A 20,115-nucleotide genomic window follows, 5' to 3' on the forward strand; every position below is an offset into this window, starting at 1 on the left:
GGAAATCTTATAGGCATGCAAGGAACAGAAACACAAGTTAAATATCCTATTATTATCCTAACTAATATAATTTAAGCATTAGCACTGTAAAATACTGAAATATTTTAAATGCCTTTAAACTGCTGAAAACAAATTTTCTTGGTCATTAACTGCTGAACATTAGAAACTTTTTTTTTCCCATTCTTTAAGATTATTTAATGTTTGTGAAATTATTTGAACATAATTTAATTACTTGAAATTCAAAACCATCGCTGGTTTCAGTCATCCTTTCCCGAGAAACCTTCTTCAACTGCCAACATACCAATATTTACCATGTCTATATATAGTGAATAAAATGTCTAGATGTATGCTGTAGGAAGCAGTGCTTCTTTCAAAGTCTCTGGGTTTTGGTACCAAAAAGATATGGAGTGATTCATTAGAGAAAACTCTCAGAAGGAAAGCTGAAAGTGAAGAGCCTAAAAAAAGCTTTTTCCACTGAAGTGCAGTGGAAAGACAAAACCAGCAGCATTTGTTACACAAAGGAGAAGCTGCTGAAGTTACCACGAGCAGAATTTCACACCACAGATCCTACACAGAAGCTGCTCTTTTTCTCCAAGCTGAAATACCAAGTTTCTGGATCAATATTGCAGATCCACGACTTGCAGATGCAATTGCAAGGTATAATATAATGCAAGGTGCCTCCAGACACTAACTCACCACCAGGCAATGCAGTTAAAATATCGGAGTGATTTGCAAACCAGCAAGGTTTTATGAACCACTTCAGATCACCTGCAATATTTCTAAAGTACTGTGTGTATATTTATACAACAAAAGGAGAATGAAATCAGCATGACACCAGCATTAGTCTTTTTGATGTCTGCAGCACACTTATGTCAAGATTTCTGCTGTAATACACCTTAAAACTTTCTGACAGTTTGCAGACTTTCTGAACGTTTTGAAATGCTCAGAAAGTCTGAACTTAGAGTGTTGGCAGTTATTTTTCTTATTTTGGGAGGAGGGATGATATTATTCTTAGAATTAGATATATATTTATAGCTGCAATACAAATAGAGGCTCGTGCTTGCAGCCATCCAAACGTTACTGAGCTGATCTCTTGTCCCAAGATCTGAAAATAAATACAGCCCATGCATTGCACAGATACAAACTGAAGTTCCAAAACTTGTGTTTAAAATGCTTACCAAACCTTACAGGGATTTATATTCAGATCTCTGAGCATGAAAATCGTGTGAGGGCTTCCCAGTCAGCCTTCAGACAAGACTCCTTTGCTGTGCTCGTGAGTGTAAAATACTCATTTCTCCTTTTTTGTTAAGCCAGATGCCATTAAGGATAAATGAAATAACAGTTGTATAATTATTTTATATATAACAATAAATATATAATAGAGCAGCATGCAAATGCACATTCAGGGAAACAACTGGTGGCTTCTGCTACACAAAAAAATAAGGCTGGTGACAGCAACTGCCCAAGTGACAACAAAAGGCATGATAAGAGAGTTGTGCCACCAAGATGAGCTTTACAAACTCTGACACCCATCACTACTGACTTCTTTACCAGATCACATTTCACAATGTGTCTGAGAATCCTCTAATTGCCATCAACAACATTCTGTTAGTAGGGGCTGAAATAGAATATTCTGCTCTGCACCATTAAAGTCCCTTTCAGCAGGACCAGGCAGAGCAGTTTTAAATTCGGTATATTCAAGGTGCATTGCAAAATGCAGCAATGGTTAACTGTGAAATAGTCACTCAGGAACTGAGTCTTTTCTTTAAACAACCTTGGTTTACAAATCCTGTCATTTCTCCCTACAGATAGGAGTTGTCACTCAGGGGGAGCTGTCATTGTAGTGACACATTGCAACGTGAGCTCCGGGGTAATTGTGCTGATTAGGAAACAAAATATTCATGTCCCGTTTGAATGAATGGAAAAATTGTAAGACAATTTTGTGCTTGGTTAAGTTAATAAGGTACCTTGTCTTCTGATGTGTTCCTGTGGGAAGTGGGAACCCAAAAGTGTGCATCACATGAACTGATTTTAATGCCTCCTCGCGAGGAACTCGCTGTTCTTGCCAGGGTAATCACTTCAGAGGTTGTTCCAAGTTCATCCATCCAGCTTCTGGAAATGAGAGAGGCCAGTGGATCAAGAGCAGCAGTGCAGTAACTGAATATCAGAACATACAGATGCTAATTAAAAAGTAGTAAAAAAATTACAAATAGACCAACAGAAGTACATAAGTAACTTGGGGGCCCTTTTCCCTCCAGTTTTCTGGAGTTTCCAAAACACTGGGAAAATCCAACATTTTTATCAGGATCAAACACTGTGCAAACCTGCTGTAAGTACTGGTTTATTTGCCATAAATACAGTGTACAGAATCTTGAGTAAAAACACACTTAACAAAAATTGGACACCTGACTTTTCCTGCCAAGCTAACAATCTCTGTGTAAGAGTCCCTTTTCTGGAGAACTCCTGAGAAACAGCACAGAGGAGGAAAGCAGCTTACCCTGCTATGCTAAAAGCCACCAGCCAGGGATAATTCTCTCTCTCTCCTTTCTCATTCACAACAGTGCTCTTGGAAACAGATTTATTTTGTGTTTCCAGTGTCTAATAACAGCTGTTATGCATTTATTGTCCCGCTATCCTGACACAGTAACGTTATCCTGCTTATCTCTGTGGCTCTTTCTGATATCAAAGCCCACCATGACATTCTGTGATGCTGTGACAAACCTGGGGCTCCACGGCTCTTCCCAGTGCTCACTGCTCTCCATTTAACTCCCCCAGTGCTGATGGGCACAAGTCACTACAGGGTAATTGCCAACAACCAGAGAAACCCCCTCCATCAGGAAATGCTCCCTTTTCGTGCCAACACTGGAGGAGTTTTGCTTTCAGACACGAGTATTTAAAGCAGTATTGCTCTGTTGATTTATTCCTCACGTCAGGGATATTTTTCAGACACCCCCAGAGTCCATTTCAGTTCAACAGGACATTGGCTTTAAATCCAACATTTCCAAATCCCATTCCCACCTGCTCCTCCTGTCTCCACTGATTTTCTGTGGCTGGGATGGAATTTCTGACTCACCCATCACACGGCTCCTCAAACAGACCCCAAATGATGGGCACAGACAGCATTTTCTTAAGACAATTCTTTAATATTATCAAGCTCCAAAATTCACCATTCACCAAATTATCAGGTACAAATTGCACCATTTTCCCAAATGACTGGGGACAAGAGGTGGAAATGGGGAGAGATACCAAAAGCATAATGGGTTTGTCCACAATTCCTATTTTCTTCTAGAATCAAAGGAGACTCATTTTATAAAACTTTTCAGTGTCTGGCCCTATTCAAAGACAGATGCTACACACAGCCAGAGATCTTCATTTATTTGTAGCAAAAGAGTGTTAAGCATAAAATATTAGACATTTCCAGCAGTCATTTCTTCTTCTCCCTAAATTCCCCTTAAGACAGAGTTTAAAAAGTCAAACTCTTACTGTATACATGACTTACCTTGCAAAGTTCCCTAAGGTCCTCATGAATTTCCCTTTTATTGTTCAAATCATCACATATTTGTAAAAAGGTACAGTGAACTGGTTTAAAGTTTAATTCAAAAGAGGAAAAAAAAGGGGAGAAAGAAACATGGGGAGCTGGAGCTAAAAAAGGATATTTAGAAAACAGAGTAAATATTAATCACAAATAGTTTAGTTCATCTTTTCTTATGGGTGAGCAGTAAACTGGAAAAAAAATGCTGAAAATTTCTTTCAGCCATATTTTTCTATGATCTGCAGTTGTTATGTCATACAAAGTGGTACTTGAAAGGAATTTTACTTGTATTAAAAATGAAAAGCTTATGTCTCTCTTATTTAGGCAAACACCCCCGCAGTTCAGCAGGCATAAAAGTATTTGTTTATTCGATCTTGTTACCTATTCTGTAAGTTTTTATAACCTTCTAAAACATGAAGTAGCACACTGTGTAATAGCTTCTCCAGCTTTCTCTGAAAATCCTTCCCAAACAGCAGCTTAATCTCTTTAAACACTTGTCCAACATTCTCTGCATGCATTGACAGCGTGGAATGTCTTCCAATAATAAAGAAAAATAACAGCATGGTATTTATTTTATTCCTCATTTCCCCTGAGCTCTGTCACATTTGCAAGATAATGATTACTTCATGAGAGATTAACCCATCCTGTGCTTAGGACAGATAGAAGATGTTTATTCTGCATTTTTGCAGCCAAAACAGAAAGGTTTGGGTTTGTTTTGGCAATTCCATGTCGATTACTTTTGGTATTAATAAGAAAATCTTGAATCAGTGGGACTACCCTGAATATTCCTAAAGACATCAGCCACAGAGGAATAATGTCAGCCTTTTCTTTCAATACCAAAATGAAATAAAGCAAGGAAACAAGCTGGAATGAGCATGTCATAAATATTTTTCAGAGGAGACACTCTTCATCCATTATTCCTCTCCTCACACAGACTGACAGATAGGCACGAGGTGGGCGAGCAGTAGGATGCCTGCTCTGATTCCTCTTTGATTCTCTGAGATTATTTTGCTCTCACAGGAGCAGCTGAGATGAACACACAGGATTTTTCTGCTTTGCCTCCCAAATGAAAGCTGGGAAAGCTCTCCCTGGGTTTTCTCCATGGGCACAGCAGCCCAGCCCAGCTCCACCGCGGCTCAGTCGGCGCAGGGACCTGGGACAGAGCAAAGGCAGCCTCAGAGTGCATTGACAGTGTGGTTTATTGCCAATAAACCACCCCCAGGAGCTCTCTTTTACAGCACACACAAGCCCAAGAGACCATTTGAAATAAGACAGGAATGTCCAAATTGGGAACAGCTCCACAATTCGTTTTATCGACCTAAAGCCACATTTTTTGAAGCCTAACTGTGGTTCAGGGCCACACAAAATGTTGGAATTTGGGGTTTTTTTTGCAGTTATTGTAATCATAGCTCCAAGTCAAATTAAAGAGCACGAGCTAATTGAGCTCAGAAGGAAATATATTCAGCTCAATCCCTGTTGAAGCACTGCCGCCTTCTTCATGCTGATTTCTATTTAAACATGGAGAAATGACTCTTAAAAAAAAAAAAAAAGTGAATTTGAAACCACTTGGGATCAGCAGGATCAGAAAACAGCCACTACTTCTTAAAAAGAATTGGACAGAGGAGAACTGAATCAAGGGTAAAGCAGCAGGGGTAAGACAGAGGGGGTGAAAAATAAGAATACTGATCAAATTTGTAGCATTGCTTTAGTCACTGCTGAGGCACTGCAGGGCAAGAAAAATCTGGGAGGTAAATTGTCAGCCAATATCACCTCAAACACCTCCAGTGCAGCTGCCTTACCCAGGTTTACAGAAGCTTTTGGTCTCAGGGAATGAAGGATTTTCAGAAATCCTTTAAGTTTCAAAAGTGAGCAGAAAGTGAAAGAGCTCAGGCTGACAGGGAGCACCGGGATGGAGCAGAAACCATCCCCAGTGCAGGGAGAAGCACAAACACACACAAAGCATCAGAACATCCCAAAAAACTCCAACAAGCTGATAACCATCAAATCCCAACCAGCAGAGCCTCCTTCAGCCCCTCAGTGCTCTGGACCAATTATTGCCCATTCACCCTCCAGGCTGAACCTTCACTTTTTAGGCTTTTTTAAACCTGCAGAACTGAAATCCACAGCTGATATTTGCTGCTGCTAAATACCTCTTCAAATCTTTCTGGCAGGAAGTATTTAGTAAAAGAAATCCTCATTATTTCATAAGGAAATCAAGCTGCAGTCCTTGCTCTCACACAGAATTTCTTGTCTCCACTCTCTCAGAAAACTTTTAAATGTGAAAAGTCAGCCAGGCTAATGTTGTCAGGATTAGATCTCAAAAAAGAGAGCAACAAACTCACAAATTAAATAAACCTCATTTCCACTGTCCTTGCAAAGAACAGAGCTATTTTTTCCCACAAAGCCTAAAAAACAAGGAAGAAGATAAAAAAGGAAAGAGGATCAAATAATTTAAATTCAAATAGATCTTTCTGTTTAGAAAAATACACTGAAATCATCCCAAACAGGAACAAAGATGCTCATCTCTTCTTGACTCCTATAGTTTTAAAATCCATATCTTACAATTCACTTGGACTTCTGGCACAAAGAATCAACTGATAAGAAATCTTGGTGAAAAAAATATAATATTTCAAATTAAAATTAACAAACATATCATGTTGAAGATTTTTTCAAAGATTATGCAATGGCAGACTGTTTAATAAAGTTGTCATGTTTTTCTTTCCTGAATTCTTCATTTCAAATCTTCCATTTTGGTTACTTTGATGTATTTTATATTCACAATGAGCAGCTGGAATAAAAGAAGAGAACACAAATGGTGAAGAATATTCATACTAAAACAATTTTAAAAAAAACCTCTTGACATGGAAGCTTCTTTTTGGTAAAATTGCAAATCCCAAAGAAAGTCTGGATAAACTCTGCTTGCTCCCTAGACAAGTTTATTACCATAAACTATTAGTGCATTTATCTGCTAATTTGTCAGATATCTTTTTTTTCCTCACATTTTTCTACAAAATTAGAGTAAAAAACTAAATACTCAACTGGAGGGTCTGAGTCCTTAAACAACATTCGGTCTCACAGTTACATTTTAAGGTTCTTTTTATGCACTGTAAATATAATTTTTGGGAGTATTTAAAACATTAATCCAAATCAACCAGACTTAAGGGCACCTGCCAGTTCAGATTTCTGAGCAGCATTTCAGCTGACAACAACTGCACACTACTTAAAAGTCAATTTAATGTGCACAGAGTGAAGAATAATTTTTAAGAAAGTCACTGAACTCTTGCTCTATTGGAGACCCAGCCAAGGCATTAATTAGAGGTATCAGAGGTATCAATTTAATCAGATTCTAGCCCAGCTGCTAGCGAGGGTTTGGTGAATATGAGGTTTTCTCTGCCCAGCAGCTTGCAGTAATTACGGCCTCCTCACTCCTCCAGGGAGGAGGTTCAGGGTTCACTCAGCACAAAACCAGCACCTCCTACACGGAGTTACAGCAGAGGGAGAGGAGAGAGCTGCATGTGCAGTGCCCAGAAAGAAAGAGAAATAAATTGTGTGCTGGCTGCTCTTGCTGTACACCTTTGCTCCACCTTTATGGTGGGGGAAGAGAGGTCAGCGTTACCAGCAGAGCCTTCCTCACCCTCATCCTCGTCCCGAGGAATTGTCACCCTGCCAGTCCTGGCTGGGGACTCCACTGGGGTGTGGGGACAACCTGGGGGCAGATCTGATCAGGGAAGGATTTTGCTCAGGTGATTTCCCCAGCCTCCAAAATCCAGATCCAGATTCAGCAGAACCTGGGAAGTTCAGCATTTCTCGAGGTGGTTTTGCTCTGCTTCTAATGATCCCTCCCCATCAGCTCTGCCAGCACAAACAAACCAGGCTGTGCTAAAGCCAGAGCAGATCTGCAGTGACAAACGAGACAGGAGCATCAGGAATGTGCTGCTGTCACAGCCCAGAATCCAACTACACATACAATTCCCACTCTAACAGACACACAGCACATTTCTTTGGTTAAAAGCCTGGAATTAGAGAAGGCAATAGTTACATACAAGATGCAGCTAAAGGATTACTGAGGAATGTTAATTAAAATATTTTACCCCATTTATTACTCATGCACTATCCATAATTCATAGATCTTTGAGAAGTCAGACTAATTCTACCATAATGACCTTCTTAAAGATGGCTGATAATTGGGAAATATAATTCTTACCAGAACTTTGGGGGCTGAAGCTACAAAATAAAAACCAAAATACCAAGGAACTCAGATTTTTAGATACTGAGCTAATTTCACAGAAAAGAAAGCTTGCATATTTAGCAGGAAGCCATCAAAATTCAAAATAGAAGCCAGCTTGAAATAAATGATGTCTTATTTTAGTAAGCAAATTTTGTTTAATTGCTCTTCAGAAAGGAATTCAGCTTGTAATGGCAGATAAAGTTTTCAGTGAGCAGTGCATAATAACAAGCATAGCACAAACATAGCACAATAAAAACCATTCCCACCGTGCACAAACTCTGTCCAGAGCATTGTGATTTGAAGATATCAGTCATCCTCACCAAACAAGGGCAGAGTTCTGACGTGAAATCTGAGCTGAATGCTTCTCTGAAGGACATTCAAATCCTTCTATAATACTTAAACCCAATTCACCACCATGCTATTCCCGTTCTGCCCTGAAATCAAACAGCTATTTTAATTATTGCAACACAAACAAGTGTTTTGGGCAGCCAGGGCCCTTTGCTGTGGTTTTGTGCCTGAGTTAATGAACACAGACCCTGGAATTCAATCCTCTCAGCTCTCTGGATTGCCACAAAGAGCAAAACCAGAGATTTTCTTGCCTTCTTATGGGAAAACTCAGCCTGGCTGCCATCCTTCCCCAGCTCTGTCCCTGCTAAGAAACAATTGATCTGTCAGAGCCTCAAGATGGGCTGATTAAACAATCCCAGGGCTGCAAGGATTACATCCCAGCATCTCCAGTCCACTTCCTTTCTATCCCCACTTTCTCACAAGCTATTTAACATTTCCTCTGCTTTTGTTTGTTTGTTCTGAAGTTTGTCTTTCCTCAGAGACATTTGCATTCCTAGGGAAATGTGCACCTTATTTACATATTTGTTAAATCCAGGAATATAAACAGTTTTGAGCATTAGTACACTGACAGAATGTCACGATGTAAATAATGCAAGAGTCTCACAATGATTTCAACACATCTCTCTCAGGCTAATTTGTACAAGTGCTCTGCATTGTGGCATTATTAAGAAAATTATTTTCATGCAAGCCAAAAAGAAACAGCTACAAAAAAAGGAAAAAACAAAGTCTTAGCTTAGAATTTTGTCCAACTTCTTACGAAGAAAAGAATTAGATGAGTGAGGGGAAAACACATTAATAAGCCAAGTGAAAAATGTAAAGAAATAGAGGTAGAATTTCTATTCCTTGTGAGCAGTGCTCAGCTGCTGCCAGGTGAGAGCAGAGCAATCAAACCCCAAGAAATGCCATTGAATCACAACATCTGATGAGCTGAGAGCTGGACTCACCTCTGAATTCCAGGCTCAAATGAACTTCAGATATTGCATTACCTCTGCTATTGCCAGAGCAAAGAGGAAGAGCCCTCAGAGATAAAAACTCTCAGTTTTTAAAGAGAGAATTCTCTGTGGCATCAAATGACTGCATGAATTTCCTCCTTGAATTCTGTTTCTGAAATGTTGTTTTGTGGAAGTCACATCACACCTTGATTTCCACTGGCCCACAAATGACATGCAGGTGTTTTCTCAACAGAAAGAAAAATAGTTTTCCCTTCTTTTTGAGTTTATCCTGCTGCTCTCTTTTGAATTCAGGGAGAGCTCCACCAAAGCCCAGCACCACCAAATATTTATTTGTAGGCAAATAAACTGCTAAGAAACACCCACTCAGATCAGAGCAAGAAGAGAGAGGAGTGACCTCAGTTTAACCTCAAGCATGTGTGTTTTGGAGAGGCATCATCAAATATTCTCACAGGATAAAGGGAAAAAAAGTTCATTTCCCTTTTGCCCAAAACTAAAGATTTCAGCCCTAGAATGTTCATGAAGAGATGGGAACCAAACACGTGGCTGTAATTCTGAAAAAAAAAAAAACATTATTTGACCTTCAGAAGTTGAAATTGCACAAGTTACAGCACCAGAGCCCCTGTTTTTAAAACTTCCCATCTTAGTTACCCTTATCCCCTAAAGAAGGGAGCATTAAATAAAGTTGGCTCTTACAAAATAAAAAAATACTTGTTTTTTCATAAAGCAATAATAATAACTTTATATAGTATCCATGAATATAAATAAGCACATAATCATTATTGCTAAATATAGAAGTACAAAAAAAAATATTTATTTTATATATATTTTTCCCCTGCAAAAACAGAGGTAATTTAAAAATCAGATACTGGTACAAACATATTGAAAGTATTTTTATGTCATAAACACAGTAACACAAGTCTGGCTTTGAATATTAACATCTCAGATTCAGGATTTTAAATCATGTGTACAGTGTGTGCACAGTGAAAAACAGAATATTGTTGCTCAGAAGATTAATCAAAACCAGAAGCCAACTTGGAAAAACAAACAAAAATCCAGATATGCCTTGGAAGATATTTTTCCTCCAAAATCTTTAAATCAAGCTAAACATGAAAAATGAAGTCAGATACAAATGCATCAAGTTAAATCTGAAATATGACAGATGGAACAATGGAATGAAATACCCAGATGTGGCATTTCTTCTGCAGAAAGACTGGAAAACCAGGGAGCCTTTTCCTCCATGACCTTCACCCCTGGCCCATGTGAACAGTGTGTGATTTTTCCCTTTCTGTGAACAGCTTTTTCCTTTTCCCTTTCTCAGAAGCCCCAGGGCACTCAGAGTATTCTGGATTTTGGATTTCCATGCCCCAGGCAGGCTGAGACACCGAGCTGATGGGCAGAGATGGAAAAGGCAGGGCTGGAGCTCAGTTTATCCCTGGATTTTCCTTCCAGGATCATCCCCTCGGGCTGCTGGGGGAGAGGGGCTGTGGCACCAGCAAGGAAATAGAAGAAATGGAGTTAGAATTATGGAAATGTAAGTTTGCAGCGGTGGGTTTAGGGCTGGAGCCAATTTCCTTGCATTAAATGAGCTACAGGCAGCTAAAGGAAACAGCAAAAGCCCAGGACAAACAAAAGAAAACCTTGGCCTTAGAAAAGTCTTGGGAAATGTTTCTGTGGAATTCAAAGTACTGAGAAGAGCAAGGCCCTCTCCTGGGGAAATCACACAGCATCCAGCCAAACTAGATTTATAAGTACAACTGAGATAAAATATTGTTATGCCAACATCCATCTCCTCTCAGGTACTACAGAGCAAGGCCATGAAATTTTCCAGATTTTCGTTGCTTTATCTCCAAAACCACGGAATATGTCAAAGCTCCCATGCCAAGGACAATTAATTTCTTATGTCTGATCTAATTGTAGCTAAGGATGTTTGGAATGGGGTTAATGATACAGAAACCAGTCTCTTCTGCTTCCAAACTCGTGATTTTCCCAGACACAAAATCTAAATTTCAAATTATCAAACATTACCTGGCCTCTTACAAAGTTGAAAGAAGGAGCTAATTTGTGGTGGACAGTCTCCATCATTTTGCTTATCTGGGAAAAAAACCAAACAAAATTCCACAAAAAAAAAAAAAAATCATTTAAATATTATTTATGCTACTTGACAGACACAGGACCAGCCCACAGCTGAAAGTCTGGCCCTTTGGATGCAGTTACTCCTGGTTTGCTGTGATGTGCAGATAATGAATAATAATTCCCATATTGAGAATTTGCCATCTCTAAGAACACACTCGCCTTTGTGCTCCTATTAAATTCACAAAGTCTCAGCTCCTGTAAACAAATGCATCCAATGTTTTCTCTCTGAGCCTCCCTCCTCTCTGCTTTAGCATTTCTTACCTTGCAGAAGAATTTGGCCATTTTTTAGTTTTGCTCAGTGTTTTATAAAGACAAGAGGAATTTATAAGGCAGATGTACAGAGCCTGCAGTCAGGTGAATTTCTGCTGGTGCATCAGCTGAACATATTTTCATACCCTGATGTCTCTGGATCTGAGAGCTGCAGCCAGATAACAACAGAGGAGTAACAGCCCTGGGAGGCACAGGAGGAGCCCAGGGAAGTTATGGCTGGTTAATGGGCACAGGTATTTGAAATATTAAAAAATATTTGAATATCCACTGGGAAATATTCAAAGCATGATTCACAAACCAGTGAGTGGCTGGGTGAGGAAACAGCCACTGGGTGCAGAACAGCCTCAGAAAAGCTGAAATCCCCTCCCTGGAAGAGGTGAATCAGAAATCTGGAACATTGACTCAGCAAACACGAGCACATGGTGCCACAGGTGCTGGGACTCTGCAGGCTGACTCCAGCCACAGAAAGGAAATGCAGAATTTCACAAGAATTTCATCACCTTGTAGGTTACAGAGAGCCAAGAGCAAATTACTGCTCACTGAAAAGCAGAGCTGGATTGTACAATGTCCATTTTCATTAATAATAAATCCTGCATGTAATTTGAATGTTAATGAGGAAGCAGAGAAATGAGCAGGCAGAGTAGGCAGGCTGTTGTCCACTTGAAAACATCAACTGCAGAAACCAGTCTGAGCATCCTCTGCTAAGATTTCAAACACATAAATATTAATATGCCTTATATTGCTCCCTAAATCACACATGATTAGGGAATTCAGCATTTGTGTTGTAAATGTATGTGTTACATACAGAGCTAAGAATGTTTTATAGAATATTCTTTTTTTAAATGTACAGCTGGATGCTGCTAGTATGCCTGCCACGATAAAAAAAATACATTCAATTTCATGTTGTACATGAAAATCTTAAATCTTTTTATACATTATTATATTGCATGCAGGAACAAGCATGTTTGATAGCAATATTTCAAAAAAAATGCAGCCTTATTTCCCCTAAATTCCTGTTGCTTTGTTTTGAATTCTTTCCCTCCAGGAGAAAATTAATTTATTAGAAAAGAGACCAACACAAGGAGCACGAACAGCGTGGTTTGCTGTGAAAATGGGCAAAAAGCACTGCCACAGTTCTTTATCATTGCTCATTCTTCCAAAATGACAACTTTATATAACACTAAGAGGAGCTGACTGCTTCCTATCCCCTTGTACTGACAGCTTTTGGCATCAGCAATTATGACTCAATTTCAAACACCCCAGAGAGAGCATTTGAGCGTGAGCACCAGAGAGGGGCCAGCTCCTTTTTAATCAGCTATTAAGCATAACAAAATGGCATTTGAGTTCTGCCTGGTCATTCTTTACCTTCCAGATTATCTGGGGAAAAAAAAAGACCCAACAAACAAACAAAAAACCCAGCTGGTAGGCAAATGAGAAAGGCTCCAAAATGCAATTAAAGCAGAGAAGAAGCAGAGTGAAAAAGGCTGAGCAGGAGCAGTGGAGAATGGCTACTGCTGTAAATCTTGACATGACAGGATGCTTATTCCAGATGAAGTAGCACTTACTTCCACTAAAACCAGCCATTTATTTCTCATGGATCTTTCCAAACAGGATAAACTGGAGGAGGGAAGTTGGTAAATTTTATCTGCATAATAATTCAGGCATCGTGTGACAGCATATTTCTCACCAGCTTCCCAAACTGTTCTACACCCCACAGAAGCTTTTCACATTAATAAAACCAGAAACACCAAGGCTGATCAGCCCCAAATCAAATTATTTGTGAGCAGACAAAACAGATTTGTGACAATTATTTTATTATGTGAATAAATTTTCATTTTTCTCTCCTAAAGCACAATAAGCATCTTCCAGGAGCATATATATATATATATATATATGAAATATCTGATTAGTGAACTTTTCAGTCTTGGGGTATGCAGGTAGTCCAAGGGACAGCATGGGCTAATTGTCTCCTGCTGTTTTTATTTTCCTTATCAACCATCTGACTTCCTACCAGACAGCCATCAGGGCTGCAGATGTCATTTACCCTCCTAAAATTATGATATATTAATGGCAATATTTCAAATGTAACTGTTCAAAACTATTCTTTTGCAAGCTAGGTTGTGTTAAATGGAACTGCCCTTTTTATTCTGGGTTATTCTGGGGTCTGTATTTGTATTCCAGTGAAAGTTATGTTGACAACACCATTTTATGTCTGTGATCACTTAAATTAGACTTTTTCCACAGGATAACGGGGTGTAGTGTGTACCCACAGATGGTTTTACACATCCTAAATAAATGTATAAATCATTTATCTGGTGGTAGTGAGAGTGAGAAAGGTGAAGTTCACCCACAGGGGAAAGCATTGCATCTTTTTATAAGGCTCTGACTAATAATTCTCTTTAAAGTGCTGATCAACTTGAGCAATTGGGACTTCACACAGTGACATCCCCACTGGGTAAAGATGAACAGAATTTTCAAGGAGCAGCTTCTGGCACAGTTCCACAGTAGCCAGGAAATAATGGCACAATACTTCCTCCAGTTTAAACTGTTTATCTTGCTTACACAAAATAATTCCATGAGGTACCTTGGGCCATCTTCCCTGGTTTAGGGATGGAGCCTTGAGAAGAAGAGCTCAGAAAAAAGTGGGTTTGGAGGCAGACAGCCACTCTCACAAGAAATGTTCATGTTATTGTCCTCAGAAGGGTTTCATAAGCTCCTGCCCTACATTGAAATGGAATCCTTCCTTTGAAAACTCCCTGTCTTGCTTGGAGTGCTGGGAATGGGATCCTCTCAAGGCTCACCCACACTCCACCAAGGAGGGGAGGAAAAATAAGAAACCCTCACGTTAAACTGTCCTGATGGAAAATGGAACCACACTGGGCTCTGAAAAACCACGCCAAGGAGGGGATAAGCAAGGTTTCATTGTCTCCTTTTTCTCCCCAAACCCATTCAGTGGTTAGAGACTCATTACCAGATGACATCCAAGCCAAAATTCTGCCCTCAGCCATTATCTCAAGGTGAAAATATGCCAAGAAGATTCATCTGGACAGCTTCTCTGCAGGAACACGCAGAGCAGGAGACAGCACGCCCCACAGGAGACATCCTACCGAGTTCCTACAAGTTTTCAGCCGTGTTTCAGTCTGGATAAGGAATTCCTTCAAGTGCATGCACCTCCCACCCCCCTGAAGGTACAGCTTTGCAAGCCTGGAACTACAAGGCTGGGAACATAATGAGCTCCCTGCAGACTTCTTCCCAACACAGGCAGAGGGATGTGCAAAATAGAAAGTAATATTGCTAATTAGGCAGGAATAAAAGCCCTGTAATTCTCATCCCCCAGCAGATGGGCACTCCCCTTCCACCGAGGGCAGCAGGGTGACCTTGTCCCTGTAAAGCCTAGCCCTGCTGTGGAGGAGCTGCAGAGCACAAAAGCTCACCTGCCTTTCTGAAATTCCGCTTTTAGCACTGCTGGGAGACCAGTGGCTTTGTTCTGGAACATTCTCTGCTATCTATACTATAGATGGGAGCTTTCCAACAAGTGGCCAGCTCCTTTATTGACAATTCTATTGATGGTTTAATAGCAGGAAAAGAAAACAAAGATAAACTACAGTCACACATGAAGTTGTTTCCTGCAGCACATTGATTAGGGAGTGCTGAAGCCATCAATGGCAGCCAATCGACAAAATCAAGTTACTGCCCCAATCCCCAATGATCATCTCTTTCCTGGAACTCTTTGCATTTCATAATTTAACATTCCCTGTGCTGTTAAGGTTGCCTTTAATAAACGAGGTCTAGCTCAAGCCATCTCAAGCTTCATGCTGAAATATAAATTCAGAAAGAATTATAAAAACACAGAGTGGCCATCCATAATTGAATAACCTCTGTGATGAGAGACTGATGGGCAGGAAATTATAACCCATCGTAAATGCAATTTAATTGTGGTAAAACGTTGAGAGCTTCCTGGAAGTTTTTAGGGAAAAGAGTTTCTCTGGAAATATCAATGCAATAAAGCCACAGAGACAGAAACCTCATAAGATGGATCATGCATCAAAACCTTTACACAACAGCCCAACTAGATGTTTCTAGAAGTCTGGAATTTCCTTGCTTTTGTGTGGCTACAGATTTCTCCTGCATTAAATGGCAGAGCTGCCAGCACCCTGCACCTACTCTGGACCAGGAAACTGTACAGCTGTCCTGGCTCAGTTATTTTTACACATTAACATGGCCTGGAAGCTGGGCATCATTTAAAATCTTGGATTTAGTATGACTTGGAATAGGACATTTTTCAAATGCCAGCTCCTGTAGGCTTGAAATTAATTTGGAAATCAACTCCAACACGACTGCCATTGTGGTGCATTTCTCTGAGCAGAGACATTAATATATTTTTGCTAATGAATACTTAAACAGAAAATAAAACATTTATAACTGAAGGGTAATAAAGTTATGCAGCTGAATAATAAGATTTAACATTAAACTTGATCAGGAATTTGAAAGCCTGTTACTTATTTCTTTGTGTTTCCTTGAGCAGTACACTCAGCAGCAGACTGCAAGAGGCTCTTTTGAAGAAAGAAACACAGAACCAAATCTGACTAACAGAAAAGGGGAAAAAAAAAAGGGAGAGAAGCATCAGGAAAGCAGCAGCAGAAATTCCATCCCAATTCAAATTCTGGTATCAAAAGTCAGGCAGAGTCTCCCAGCTCCTGAAACCACGAGAAGCAAATGAGAAGCAGAAGACAAATGGCCCTGCTGCAGAAGTTCTAAGCTGGAATGCATCTCACAGGTAATTCTCTCTGAGAAATTTCTCTGCATGTAACTTCTTCTTTCACACATAATTAAGAGCTGTCAGGATTCGGGTAAAGAGTTGTTGGAAGTGGGATAGTAATTGCAATCTTCCACTGGGAATAGATGTAATAAATAGTAAAGAGCTCTCACAAAACCTGCCTTGAGAACAGAACTGCTGTCTCTGTCACCTCCCAAAAGCACATGGAAATCTGCTATGGTAATTTAACTCAGAAACCAGGAAAAACTTTGCTGGATGGTGCTGTGCATATAAATGTGTGTTAGAGACTGCAGAATGGAATCAGACTAACTGAGCATTTTGTAGGGCTGGGTGAAGGTTGGCATCTCCCAGAAAAAGCCTTTCTCCACTTCCCATCTGCACCTCATTTTTCACCAATATTTTTAAGGAACAAAACTGGCAAATTCTTTATAAATCAGCAAGATTGCATTTTCTTAAAGCCAAAAAATCTACATGCAGCATTTCTGCTTGCTCCCTTCCTTTTTCCAGCTGAAAACACCTGCCCATGACTCAGCACCATAAAACACGTCTGCTGTCCTCCCTTCCCTCCCAATAACGCTCCCAGAAACCCTCCAAGGGCAGTTCCACTCTTATTCTGAAGAGATGTGTTTGGTGGGATGGGTTTCTCCTCTAATTCCTCCAGTGGAATTCCTCCAGAATGGTTCAGCCCTGATGGGAATGCAGATGCATCACACCCTCCCTGTTCAGAGTGAAATCCTCGCTGCCTTCTCCTGAGAACTGCTGGAAGCCTCAGACATTAAACTGCTGTACAGAGCCAGACAAAGTTAATATCATTAGGATGTAATGCTTTGAAAGATGACCCATGAACCAAGACTTTAAACATGATTTTTGTCTGCTACAGCTAAATGGACGTTTATCAAATGCTGTAGAACAGAAAAAGGAAAGTGATGAACACCTCATGCAGAACAATTGCATTTTCTCCTCTCTAACAAAGTAACATTCATCATCTCCTTCCTTTCCTGCCACATTCTCCTATTTTCTTCAAGTGATGCATTTGAAGTTGAACATTTTGCTTTACCATTTTATCTGTCAAACCACTCAAGAGAAATCAATAATCTGCTGGAGCTCACTAATGTTTACATCCACTTTCTTCTACTTTTATCAGCCGTATTTACAGTGACTTCAGCAAGTCCGTTCTCTAATCTGAATTCTCATTCATCTTTTCACTTCCACCGATAGTGAGGGTATTTCCAGCCCTGTTTCTGCCCCACAAAACACTGTCTCACATTCCCTCCAGGTGCTTTTCACCAGCAAAATGTACAAACACGGGACAGCCACGAGAGAAAGGTTCACAAAGGTCTGATTCTTCAGGGTGAAATTCCCATGGCTGATATTGTTACAGTGATCTAGGATAGCCTTGACTTACAGCCACTTGGTTTTGCTGAGAAGTGGAAATTCTGCTCATCTCCCCCAAAGATCCAATTAACTGTTGTGTAAAACTACTTTGAATGTCTCAGAGATAAAGCCAAGAACAGCAATAAAGGGGCTGCAATGGAGTTTTCAAACAGATTTTTTTGTTTCTTAAAGAAAATGCAAAGACTGAAATGCATCCCATTCCCAGCCAGCACTGAAGATGCTTCTGTTATAAGAGTTTTTCCTGCCATCTCTACACTACTGAAAGTTTTCTGTTCTGCTGGTTAAGAATGGACTTTTTTCATTAATTATCCTATTTATACCTTCCCCTTATGGTCTTGTAGGGCACATGCTTAAATTACCAATAATTATGTTCACATTGAAAATCTCTGGTGACCTCTGGGGATATTTTCAGGGCTTCTAAGACATAACAACAGGCATATTTTTAAAATTTTTGTTTCATAGTTGAGAATTTAAAAGAGAAAACCAAATTCAATTAGGAGTTAACTCGGTTAAAATCAGTTTGAATGCAAATCCTTTTAGGATCTCTGTAGGGTCTCAATATTCCAACAGCTTTGTCTGTAGAGCTTGGTGCATGTGTTAAAATAGTTTAAAATATTTTATACTATTTTTAAAGAGCTCAGCTCTATATAAAATATTCTTACCTGCTCTTCTGTGTTGGTGTATATCTTTTCAGTTTATTTTAGACCATAGCATTCCTTTTTCCCCACCCTATACACCAAAATTACAATTTGTCCAAAGGTGGTTTGAGGAACAGGGGAGTTTGGTTGGAGGTGAGTTCCTGGGAAAAGCCAGAAAACATGAATAGAAAGAATAGAGAAAGAATTTAATCCTAAACTACATTTCTTGGCAAGGGGGAGAGAAAAGGGGAGGCACCATGTGAATGACTGGCTGGAATGAAAGTTCCCACGCATCATTAACAGGTTCTGGTTCCTCATGAAAACATCTGGGAGTTGTCTTGAGTTTGTGTCTGCAAAATCTGGAGAGATTGTGTTCAGCAGCTCTGCTAAAAACCCTGGTGGAGCAGCAGCCACTCTTTATTAACAAACATAAAGGAGGCTGTGATGTGCAGAGCAGCTCTGCCACAGAAAACACTGGTGAAACGATGCAGGAAATTAAAGGGGGAAGGTGAGGAGCAGATCCTGCAATGAATCTTGGCAGATCTTGGAGGAGAACTCAATGTGCTTCACCTGCAGCCATCAGGAGCTGTGTGGAGTCCCTCGGAATCTGCCAGAGCTCAGATGTGTCCTCACATCCTGCTCAGTTAGAGCAGAGTGCTGGACAACCAAAATAACCCCTGAGCACACAACCAGGCCAAAAATAAACCCCAGAGTTTACCACTACTTACTTTCAATAGGGAACATATGGAAACAGATCTGCTTTTCCTTTTCTAGCACTGAAACATTTCTTGGAGGGAGCTCTGGCTGTGCACTTCAAGTCATGAGCAGAAAGTAACTTGTATGGATTCTTTTTCTCCTACAAATCTTAACAGGTTTCTGCATTTTTTGAAAGGGGTGTTGACAGAATCCTCAAATGGGTTACAGTGCCAGAGAACAAAAAGGGAACTGTGATCTTGACAAACTGAAAGCCTAAACTCAAAGACAATTCCAGCTTTAAAGAAGAGTAATGCAGGAGATGTAATTTTCACTTGTCAGGGTGTATTTCCTTTTCTGAAGCCCTGCTTGGTTTATTCTGGCTGGCTGCAGAGTACAGAGCTTGATGTTCCAAAGTGTTCCAATGAACCAAAGAATTTGCTGGATCTAGTCAATAAATGTATTTCTGTAGTGTTTGAAATCCTGCCCCATATTTAGGATATTTTATGGTCCTGAATACCTGGCTTGTCCAACTCCATGTGCAAGAACCCCTCTGGAACAGGAGCTGCTCAAAGCAAGGGTTCTCTTAAAGAACTGAGAGAAACAGGAACTTTGAGGATGAAGCTCAGCAACATCAACACCCTTCTTTGGCCTGCCTAACAATGGCAACCACGTTATATTTGCAAAAACATTTATCAGATAGGTGCAGGAACACAAATTCACCTCCAAATCACCTCCCAAGAGACCCACTGGGAAATTGCACTCCTGCAAGAGCTGTTAAGGAAATGCACATGAGTGTAGGTGATACACACAGAGCTCTGGGTGAAGCTTAAAAATGGAGCCAATTTGTTCCTGATGGAACAACTGCAAAACTTCACCTTTTTTTTAATAAGAAGCTGGACAAGTAAGAAGAAATTAAATATCTAAAGTAATAACAGGGAGGGGAAAAGTGACATATGACCACGTTACCATTTGGAGAGACATCTGCACTTGGCTGCCAGAACCCCTGAGGATTCTTAATTGATGGATTTCCATACCACAGTTCAAAGCTCACATGCCTAAATCACCAGTTGCAGACTTTAGGACTAAAAGTCATAAATGCTGGATTGGACATATGTCTCTTTGAGTTATCTTCTCTGGGATTTTGA

At 40.0% G+C, this 20,115-nt stretch overlaps 1 long non-coding RNA gene across 5 annotated transcripts in view; it reads right to left on the reverse strand.

Moving 5' to 3' along the window:
• Positions 1-2,171: 2,171 nt before the first annotated feature.
• LOC131583640 (uncharacterized) overlaps positions 2,172-20,115 on the reverse strand; it is a 71,167-nt gene continuing 53,223 nt past the window's right edge. For 2 of the 5 annotated variants that reach the window (XR_009278549.1, XR_009278548.1), the window contains 2 exons: positions 8,081-8,194; positions 2,173-6,320 (listed from right to left, as the gene is read on the reverse strand). This is a non-coding gene — a long non-coding RNA (uncharacterized LOC131583640). Of the gene's footprint in view, positions 6,321-8,080; positions 8,195-11,086; positions 11,153-20,115 lie in introns of all 5 variants that reach the window. The other 3 variants (XR_009278552.1, XR_009278550.1, XR_009278551.1) reach the window with 3 other exon arrangements.

Source organism: Poecile atricapillus, chromosome 12, assembly GCF_030490865.1.
Source record: "Poecile atricapillus isolate bPoeAtr1 chromosome 12, bPoeAtr1.hap1, whole genome shotgun sequence".
In the NCBI taxonomy this organism is placed as follows: domain Eukaryota; kingdom Metazoa; phylum Chordata; class Aves; order Passeriformes; family Paridae; genus Poecile; species Poecile atricapillus.